Source organism: Nycticebus coucang, chromosome 16 (genome assembly GCF_027406575.1).
Source record: "Nycticebus coucang isolate mNycCou1 chromosome 16, mNycCou1.pri, whole genome shotgun sequence".
Lineage (NCBI taxonomy): Eukaryota > Metazoa > Chordata > Mammalia > Primates > Lorisidae > Nycticebus > Nycticebus coucang.
Window position 1 is genome coordinate 67,767,115 of NC_069795.1, and position 9,724 is coordinate 67,776,838.

A 9,724-nucleotide genomic window follows, 5' to 3' on the forward strand; every position below is an offset into this window, starting at 1 on the left:
TCTAGTCCCAACAGTTACAAAGAGAATCATCATTTATGAACAAATTTCTGCTTCCTGGGGTCCATTCCTCTCTGCTGAATCATTTACTACCCCACAAAATTGTCTTCAACCTCCAGCTTCCTCTCCCCCAAGAGGAGGGTATATAAGCTTCCACAATATTGGCCTTCTTTGGGGCTCATATTTTGTATATGGCTCCTGTTTTGTGTTAGTAAATGTGCAGGTTTTTTTCCTATTAATATGTCTATTGCAAGTTTGTTTTATAGACCATATTATCAAACCTTCAAAAGATTGATAAAAATTGATAAAATTGTGACTAGAAGCATCCAGAATCCTAATACTGCACATCCCCTCACAGCAATGTGAATATTCAGTATTTGCAGCAACTTTACAGAACATAATAATGAGATTCAACTGTATTTTTTATTAATATTGCTTTAAGCCAATGTGCTATCTCAAAAAGAATTTGCTTCTTCAAAATAAAGGCCTCTTGTTCAGAAATAAGTTATAATGCATAGTTCTTTTTTCCATAATGCTCTACTCATTTTATTATGCTCGCTTCCAGACATCTGCTTGTTCTTATTTGCTATTATGAATGCAATTATTTTCCTTTTGTATCTTCTAGTGAACTAGTGCTGGTTAAGAGAAGAGCTATTAGTTTTCATAAAATTACTTTGTATCCAGTCACTTTGCAAAAATTATAAATTTTCATAATTTTGAGTTTTTCCCAGAATAAAATCAAATATTATGCAACATACTGCTAATTATAATTTCTTTTCCAATAGCTTTACCTCTTCTTCCCGGTTTTTCATCTTATTTTATTAGAAATAACTTTTACAGCAAATAACTTTATCTTATTCTTATTTTCAGCTTTATTTTCATTTACTAAAGATAATATTGTTTTACTAATGAAAAATGTATCTTCTCTTTTTAAACATCCTTTCTTATGTCAAATTTTGTTTGATTTTTGTTATTCATATTCATTAGATTTTTCAAGAGCTATTCTATTTTTTATTTGTTTGTTTTCAAAATGACCACATCTATTTAGGGAGAAGAGTTTTAAGAATTATTTTGAGTATGGTTGAAAACAGTCTTTAAGAAAAGAGAAGATGAAAATCCAGGAAAGGAACAACCCAGACTGGAGGGGATGGAGGCAGCATCCTGAGTCAGCAGAGGAAACTGGTGTGCTTACTTCTCTGCAAGAACAGAGGGAGTAGAGGAAGAACAGCAGCGTAGTTCCAAAACGTGGTCAGGACGTAGCATTTGTAATGACGAATGGTGCGCCACTTCAAAGCTTTGAGCAGATGTGGAAGAACAACACTTATACAGTTTTTAAGTTATTTTAGGAGACATTCATGAAAAGGTTAGAGATTGACGCAGGAAGACTTTCCAGGAAGCTATTAAAGTCCTGGCCAAAGGGATAAGAATAAATAGATTAAAGAACACAATTATGAAAAAGACAGAAAAAAAATTACATAAAATCCAATACCCATTTATGGTAATAAAGTTTTTGCAAATAAGAAAAAAATAAAAAAGAAAACATTCATTTTGATAAGTATAAAAGTATTTCTGGGGCTATGTGGACAAAATATTTGAAGATATTTCTGTTCCCCAAATCTGAGATAATTATTCTTCTTTGGGCCCCCTGACATGTGATAAGCCAGTACTAAACAGCTTCTCAAATAGAACTTGGAGAAGTTCTGTCCAAAGCAGGCAGCAGGCCATCATGAATCAGGAGGAGCAGGCCAGGCTGGCTAAGAAGGTGGCTCCGTGTGACTGGAGCCCACACTGAAGGGGAAGGCAGCACTGGTGGGGGTGGGGCCAGACAGCAGGTCACACAGGGCTTTGTGGGCAATGGTGAGGAATTTGCTTTTTATTCAGAAAGCAATGGAGAGTGATTGAAAATTTTTATCAGAATAATGTGTTCAAACTTGAGTTTCAAAAACACCTGTTGCTTTAATGTGGCAAAAGAACCAGAGAAGGGCCTAAGAGGATGTAGGAGTCAAAGGACTGTCTACTGCAGTGCAGAGGTGATGTTGCCGCCCAGCCAGGTTTATCTGCCCACTGCCTAAGAGAAGGCCAATGTCCAGAGACAGCAGGGTTTATAGCAGATAAACCTTATTTTGCAAAGTACTAACCAGGGAGATGGGAGAAATTCTCAAATCCACCTCACTGAGAACTGAGAGTGTAGGATTGTTAAAGACAATTTGGTGGGCAGAGGGTTAGGCAATCAGGATCTGCTACTTGGCTGGTTTCAGGGTGGCATCATTAATCCTTTGGTATGGGCTGCTGTTTGGGTTGGTCAGTTACTGGAATGCAGAACATTGGGTGGAGGGTTCAAGACCAGTTGAGTTGATTCCCTGGCCTAGGTGGGTCCCTCTACCCACTAGAATGCAGGACCTGGAAGTTATCTCAAAAATTCCAAGTTCCAAACAGGTAATGTTATTTATGGAGAAAATTCATAAGATGTTTACATTCTCCAAGTTCTTCATTCAAAGGATGTTTAAATTCTGCAAGTTCCAAACAGGTGATGTTATTTATGGAGAAAAATTAAAAATCTTTGCAACTGCAGAGAGCAAGATGGCGGCCAAGTAACAGTTTCCCTGCATCTGGGCACGTGAGTCCAGGGAGATAAGACTCCAGGTATCTCTGGCTGGTGGGATCTGCCTATAATCATCCCTTTGAGGATACAGGGAGTCAGCAAGAGACTTCTGGACCCCAAGAGGAGGAAAAAAACAGTGGAAAACGGGCAAGTGGTTGTGTGTGTTCGATCAGTCTAATCCCGCCGCACCTGTAAGTACAGCAGCAGTGAGACTGCAAACCAGAAAAGCCTTAACTGTGAACTGTTTTGGTGTTTTTGGAGTTGGCACTCAGTTTAACTGCCTTCGGGAGAGCTTGAGCAGGAGTGCGAAGAACTTTTGGTGTTGTCTAGGGCCCCAGAAGGAGACGCATAGCCAGACGGAGGTAATAGTGTTCGGCTACGGGCCACAGGGAGCCATTGTGACAGAACTACCCCCACAAGCTCCACCTTCAGGGTTGCAGAGCAAGGATCAGGTGGGAGCTAGTAACCTAGTGAGCAGCCTAAAGGTGGGGACTGAGCCGCCTTACAGCCTTAACCCTCAGGGGCAGAGTGAGACCGGTTTTGGCACACAGGGTAAGTGGATAGCCACTTCAGCAGTGATCCCAGTGTCAAGCACTTTCCTGGGAAAGCTTCTGCTTAGTCATGATGCCCCATGATCATATCAATGTACACAGCTATGATTTCATAAAAAAAAAATAAATAAAAATAAAAATAAAAACAAAGGAAAAAAAGAAGTTTAAAGTGTCTTTTAAGAGGGGTGAAGAGAGATTTAGAGTGTCCACCCTGTGGGGTTTGTGAAATCAGTGGAGGCCTCCAGTCGTATCAGCATTGTGATTAACATCTCATACCCCAGAAGACCACCTGTTGCCTTATATCTTATTGAATATAAGATATATATACTACTGTGGTTCTGGCTGTTTTCTTGTTGTTAGTTTGTTTGTTTATTTTGTTGTTGTTGTTTTGTTTTTTAATTTCAACCTTTTCTGTAGAGATTTTTACTTTTCTTTTTTTTCTTTCTTTTCTTTCTCCATTTGTCTCATTTAAACACAATTTCCTATTGCTGCCTTTTTCAATAATTAGAACTTCATTTTTGCTAGTGTTTCTACACCTATTATTTGGTTTTTCACCTAATTTTATCCCATAAAGTTTTCTGTTTGCTTGTTCTGGTTTGATTTACAACATTTTTCTCCTTCCTTGCTACTTGGTGGAGGTGGGGTACTGGGTCTGATCAGTTTAGCAGAGAGCTGCTGACCTCAAAGGAACCACCAAACCAGGCACCCCCAGAGGTTGGGATTTCTTTAAGGTTCTATCAAAGTACCCTATTATACACCTATGTTGCTCTGTCTCCCTCTTTCTGTGCCTGTCTTCTTTTGTCAATATTCCCTTTTACCCATCCCCTTCTCCTTTCTCTATTTTCTTTTCTTTCTTTCTTTTTTTTTCTTTCTTTTATCCCTTCTTGCTCTTCAACCTTCTCATCTTTCTTCTCCTGTACCAAAAGGACTCATCGAAACCTTAGTCCACAGGCATGGGAACATAAAGAGCAAGAGGACGTGAAAGGAAAATTAGGGCAAGGAAACAGATAAAAGAAATCACTCATGAGAAAGAATCAGCAGAAAATTCCGGGCAACATGACGAACCAGTCCAGAGCAATCCCTCCAAGGGACCATCAGGTAGCTACTGCAGAGTATTCCACATATAAAGAAATTTTAGGAATGCAGAAAGAAAAGTGAGAACACACACGATGAAAACAATGAAGAAAATGATGGAAACAATGAAGGAAACAGCTACTAAAGTGGAAAATAACCAAAAGGAAACCCAAAAACAGAATCAAATAAGAGATGAATGATATGAAGAACATAGAAAGGATATAGCGGAACTGAAGGAACTGAAACAGTCAATTAGGGAACTTAAAGATGCAATGCAAAGTATCAGAAACAGGGTAGACCATGCGGAAGAAAGAATTTTGGAGGTAAAGGACAAAGTTCATGAGATAACTCAGATAGTTAAAGAGGGAGAAAAGAAGAGAGAGAAAGCAGAATGTTCAGTGTCAGAATTATGGAATTTTATGAAGTGTGCCAACATATGAGTTATAGGAATTTCAGAAGGGAAGAAGAATGCCCCAGAGGAATGGAAGCCATTCTAGAGGATATTATAAATGAAAATTTCCCAAATATCACCAAAGATTCTGACACACTGCTTTCAGAGGGATATCGGACGCCAGTTCACCTCAAATCTAACCGAGGTTCTCCAAGAAACATTGTGATGAACCTGTCCAAAGTCAAGACAAAATAAAAGATTCTGCAAGCTGCCAGGAGTAAGCGCCAGTTGACCTACAGGGGCAAATCCATCAGAGTGACCAAAGACTTCTCTAATGAAACTTTCCAAGCAAGAAGACAGTGGTCATCTAAATTTAATCTACATAAACAGAACAATTTCCAGCCCAGAATTCTATACCCTGCTAAGCTAAGCTTTAAAATTGACGGAGAAATCAAATCATTTCCAGATATACAAACATTGAGTGAATTCACCAGAACAAGACCAGCTCTACAGGAAATATTTTAACCTGTTCTACACACTGACCATCACAATGGATCAGTAATAAAGCAAGAACTCAGAAATTAAAGGACGGAACCTAACTTCCACACTGATGCAAAAGGTAAAACTCAGCAATGGACTCTCACAAAATAAGATGGATAGAATACTACCACACATATCAATTATCTCAATAAATGTCAATGGCTTGAATTCCCCACTGAAGAGACATAGATTGGCTGACTGGATTAAAAAACACAAGCCATCCATTTTCTGTCTACAGAAAACACACCTGGCTTCAAAAGACAAATTAAAACTCCAAGTCAAGGGTTGGAAGACAATTTTTCAGGCAAATGGAATTCAGAAGAAAAGAGTAGTTGCGATCTTATTTTCAGATACATGTAGATTTAAAGCAACTAAAGTCAAAAAAGACAAAGATGGTCATTTTATATCGGTCAAGGGAAAAATACAACATGAAGATGTTTCAATTCTAAATATTTATGCACCGAAATTTAAATGCTCACAGATTCTTGAAACAGACCCTACTCAGTCTGAGCAATATGATATCTCATAATACCATCATAACAGGGGACTTTAAAACTCCTCCTACAGAGCTGAACACATCCTCTAAACAGAAATTAAACAAAGATATCAGAGATTTAAATGAGACCCTAGAACAACTGTCCTTGATAGACACCTATAGAACACTCCATCCCAAAGATAAAGAATATACATTCTTCTCATCACCCCATGGAACATTCTCCAAAATTGATCATATCCTGGGACACAAAACAAATATCAACAGAATCAAAAGAATTGAAATTTTACCTTGTATCTTCTCAGATCATAAGGCACTAAAGGTGGAACTCTACTCTAACAAATACATTCAACCCCACACAAAGGCATGGAAATTAAAAAACCTTCTTTTGAATAACAGATGAGTGCAGGAAGAAATAAAACAGGAAATCATTAACTTCCTTGAGCATAACAACAATGAAGACACAAGCTACCAAAACCTGTGAAATACTACAAAAGCAGTTTTGAGAGGAAAACTTATCGCATTAGATGCCTACATTCGAAAAACAGAAAGAGAGCACATTAACAAACTCACAAGACATCTTATGGAGTTGGAAAAAGAAGAACAATCTAAGCCTAATGTCAATAGAAGAAAAGAAATCTCCAAAATCAAATCAGAGATCAATGAAATTGAAAACAAAAGAATTATTCAGAAAATTAATGAAACAAGGAGTTGGTTTTTTGAAAAAAATTAATAAAATAGATAAAGCATTGGCCAGACTAACGAGGAATAGAAAAGTAAAATCTCTAGTAACCTCAATCAGAAATGATAAAGGGGAAATAACAACTGATCCCACAGAGATACAAGAGATCATCTCTGAATACTACCAGAAACTCTATGCCCAGAAATTTGACAATGTGAAGGAAATGGATCAATATTTGGAAACACACCCTCTCTCTAGACTTAGCCAAGAAGAAATAGAGCTCTTGAACAGACCAACTTCAAGCACTGAGATTAAAGAAAAAATAAAAAAGCTTCAACCAAAAAATACCCTGGTCCAGATGGCTTCACACCATAATTCTATCAAACATTCAAGGAAGAGATTATTTCTGTACTGCAGAAATTATTTCAAAAAATTGAGGAGGAAAGAATATTCCCGAATATATTCTATAAAGCAAGCATCACCCTTATACCAAAATCAGGAAAAGACCCAAACAAAAAGGAGAATTTCAGACCAATCTCACTCATGAATATAGATGCAAATATTCTCAACAAAATCCTAGCTGATAGATTACAGCTTATCATCAAAAAAGTCATCATCATGATCAAGTAAATTTCATACCAAGGATGCAAGGCTGGTTTAACATACACAAGTCCAAAAACATTATCCACCATATTAACAGAGGCAAAAATAAAGATCATATGATCCTCTCAATAGATGCAAAAAAACCTTCGATAAAATCCAGCATCCTTTTCTAATTAGAACACTGAAAAGTATAGGCATAGGTGGCACATTTCTAAAACTGATTGAAACTAGCTATGACAAACTCACAGCCAATATTTTACTGAATGGAGTAAAACTGAAAGCTTTTCCTTTTAAAACTGGAACCAGAGAAGGTTGTCCTCTGTCACCTTTACTATTCAACATACTGCTGGAAGTTCTAGCCAATAAAATTAGGCAAGACAAGGAAAAAGAGGGAATCCAAATGGGAGCAGAGGAGGTCAAACTCTCCCTCTTGGCTGACAACATGATCTGTACTTAGAGAATCCCAAAGACTCAACCACAAGACTCCTGTAAGTCATCAAAAAATACAGTAATGTTTCAGGATATAAAATCAATGTCCACAAGTCAGTAGCCTTTGTATACACCAATAACAGTCAAGATGAGAAGCTAATTAAGGACACAACTCCCCTCATCATAGTTTCGAAGAAAATGAAATACCTAAGAATATACTTAAAAAAGGAGGTGAAGGACCTCTATAAAGAAAATTATGAAATCCTCAGAAAGGAAATTGCAGAGGATATTAACAAATGGAAGAACATACCATGCTCATGGATGGGAAGAATCAAAATTATTAAGATGTCTATACTTCCCAAAGCAATCTAACTATTCATTGCCATTCCTATAAAAATGCCAACATGGTACTTTCAAGATTTGGAAAAAATGATTTTGCATTTTGTATGGAACCAGAAAAAAACCCATATAGCTAAGTCAGTTCTTAGTAATAAAAATAAAGCTGGAGGCATCAGCATACCAGATTTTGGGCTGTACTACAAAGCCATAGTGGTCAAGACAGCATGGTACTGGCACAAAAACAGAGACATAGACACTTGGAATCGAATAGAAAACCAAGAAATGAAACTAGCATCTTACAACCACCTAATCTTTGATAAACCAAACAAGAACATACCTTGGGGGAAAGACTCCCTATTCAATAAATGGTGTTGGGAGAATTGGATATCCCCCACATGTAAAAGACTGAAACTGGACCCACACCTTTCCCCACTCACAAAAATTGATTCAAGATGGATATAGGACTTAAATTTAAATGAACCAATAAAAATCCTCAAAGAAAGCATAGAAAAAACACTGGAAAATATTGGCCTGGGGAAAGACTTTATGAAGAAGACTGCCATGGCAACTGCAACAACAAAAATAAACAAATGGGACTTCATTAAACTGAAAAGCTTCTGTACAGCCAAGGAGAGAACAACCAAAGCAAAGAGACAACCTACACAATGGGAAAGGATATTTGCATATTTTGAATCAGACAAAAGCTTGATAACTAGGATCTATAGAGAACTCAAATTAATCCACATGAAAAAAAGCCAACAATCCCATATTTCAATGGGCAAGAGACATGAATAGAACCTTGTCTAAGGAAGACAGACGAATGGCTAACAAACATATGAAAAAGTGTTCATCATCTCTATATATTAGAGAAATGCAAATCAAAACCACCCTGAGATACCATCTAACCCAGTGAGAATGGCCCACATCACAAAATCTCAAAACTGCTGATACTGGCGTGGATGTGGAGAGAAGGGAACACTTTTACACTGCTGGTGGGGCTGTTAACTAGTACAACCCTTTTGGAAGGAAGTATGGAGAAACCTCAAAGCACTCAAGCTAAACCTCCCATTTGATCCTGCAATCCCATTACTGGGCATCTACCCAGAAGGAAAAAAATCCTTTTATCATAAGGACACTTGTACAAGACTGTTTATTGTAGCTTAATTTACAATTGCCAAAAAGTGGAAACAGCCTAAATGCCCACCAAACCAGGAACGGATTAACAAGCTGTGGTATATGTACACCATGGAATACTATTCAGCCATTTTAAAAAATGGAGACTTTACATCCTTCATATTAACCTGGATGGAAGTGGAAGACATTATTCTTAGTAAAGTATCACAAGAATGGAGAAGCATGAATCCTATGTACTCAATTTTGATATGAGGACAATTAATGACAATTAAGGTCATCGTGTGGGTGGGGGAAGGGGAGAACACAGAGAGAAAGAAGGAGGGATGGGTGGGGAAACGAAGAGCAGAGAGAGGAAAGGAGGGAGGGAGTTGGGGCCTTGGTGTGTGCCACACATTTTGGGGGCAAGACATGATTGCAAGAGGGACTTTACCTAACAAATGCATTCAGTATAACCTGGCTTATTGTACCCTCAATGAATCTCCAACAATAAATAAATAAATAATCTTTACAACTACCAGCTGTGCTCTCTAGAGTAGCAACTACAGGGAAGCAAACAAGGGGAGGGGACAGTGACTATCATCAAGCAAACAAGGGGGTAGTGGCTGATTTGTCATTATTTTAGCTAATCCTGCTCCTTCACAGAGTTTGGTTATTATCATTATTTCAGCAAGGCCTTCCTTCACAGAGTTTTGGGGCCCTTAACTCTAGCTCTTATCTGGTACCCCTTTCTTGATTTGCGAGGGCAGTGTTCAGTAAAAGAGGACCACATTCAGGATAAGAAGGATACCCGTGCTGACAAAGAGGGAAGGAAAGGACAAATTTCAGAGAAAATTTAGCAGAATGTGGTGACAATTTAACTAAAAAGGGAAGAGGAGGAAGGAAGTGTTAA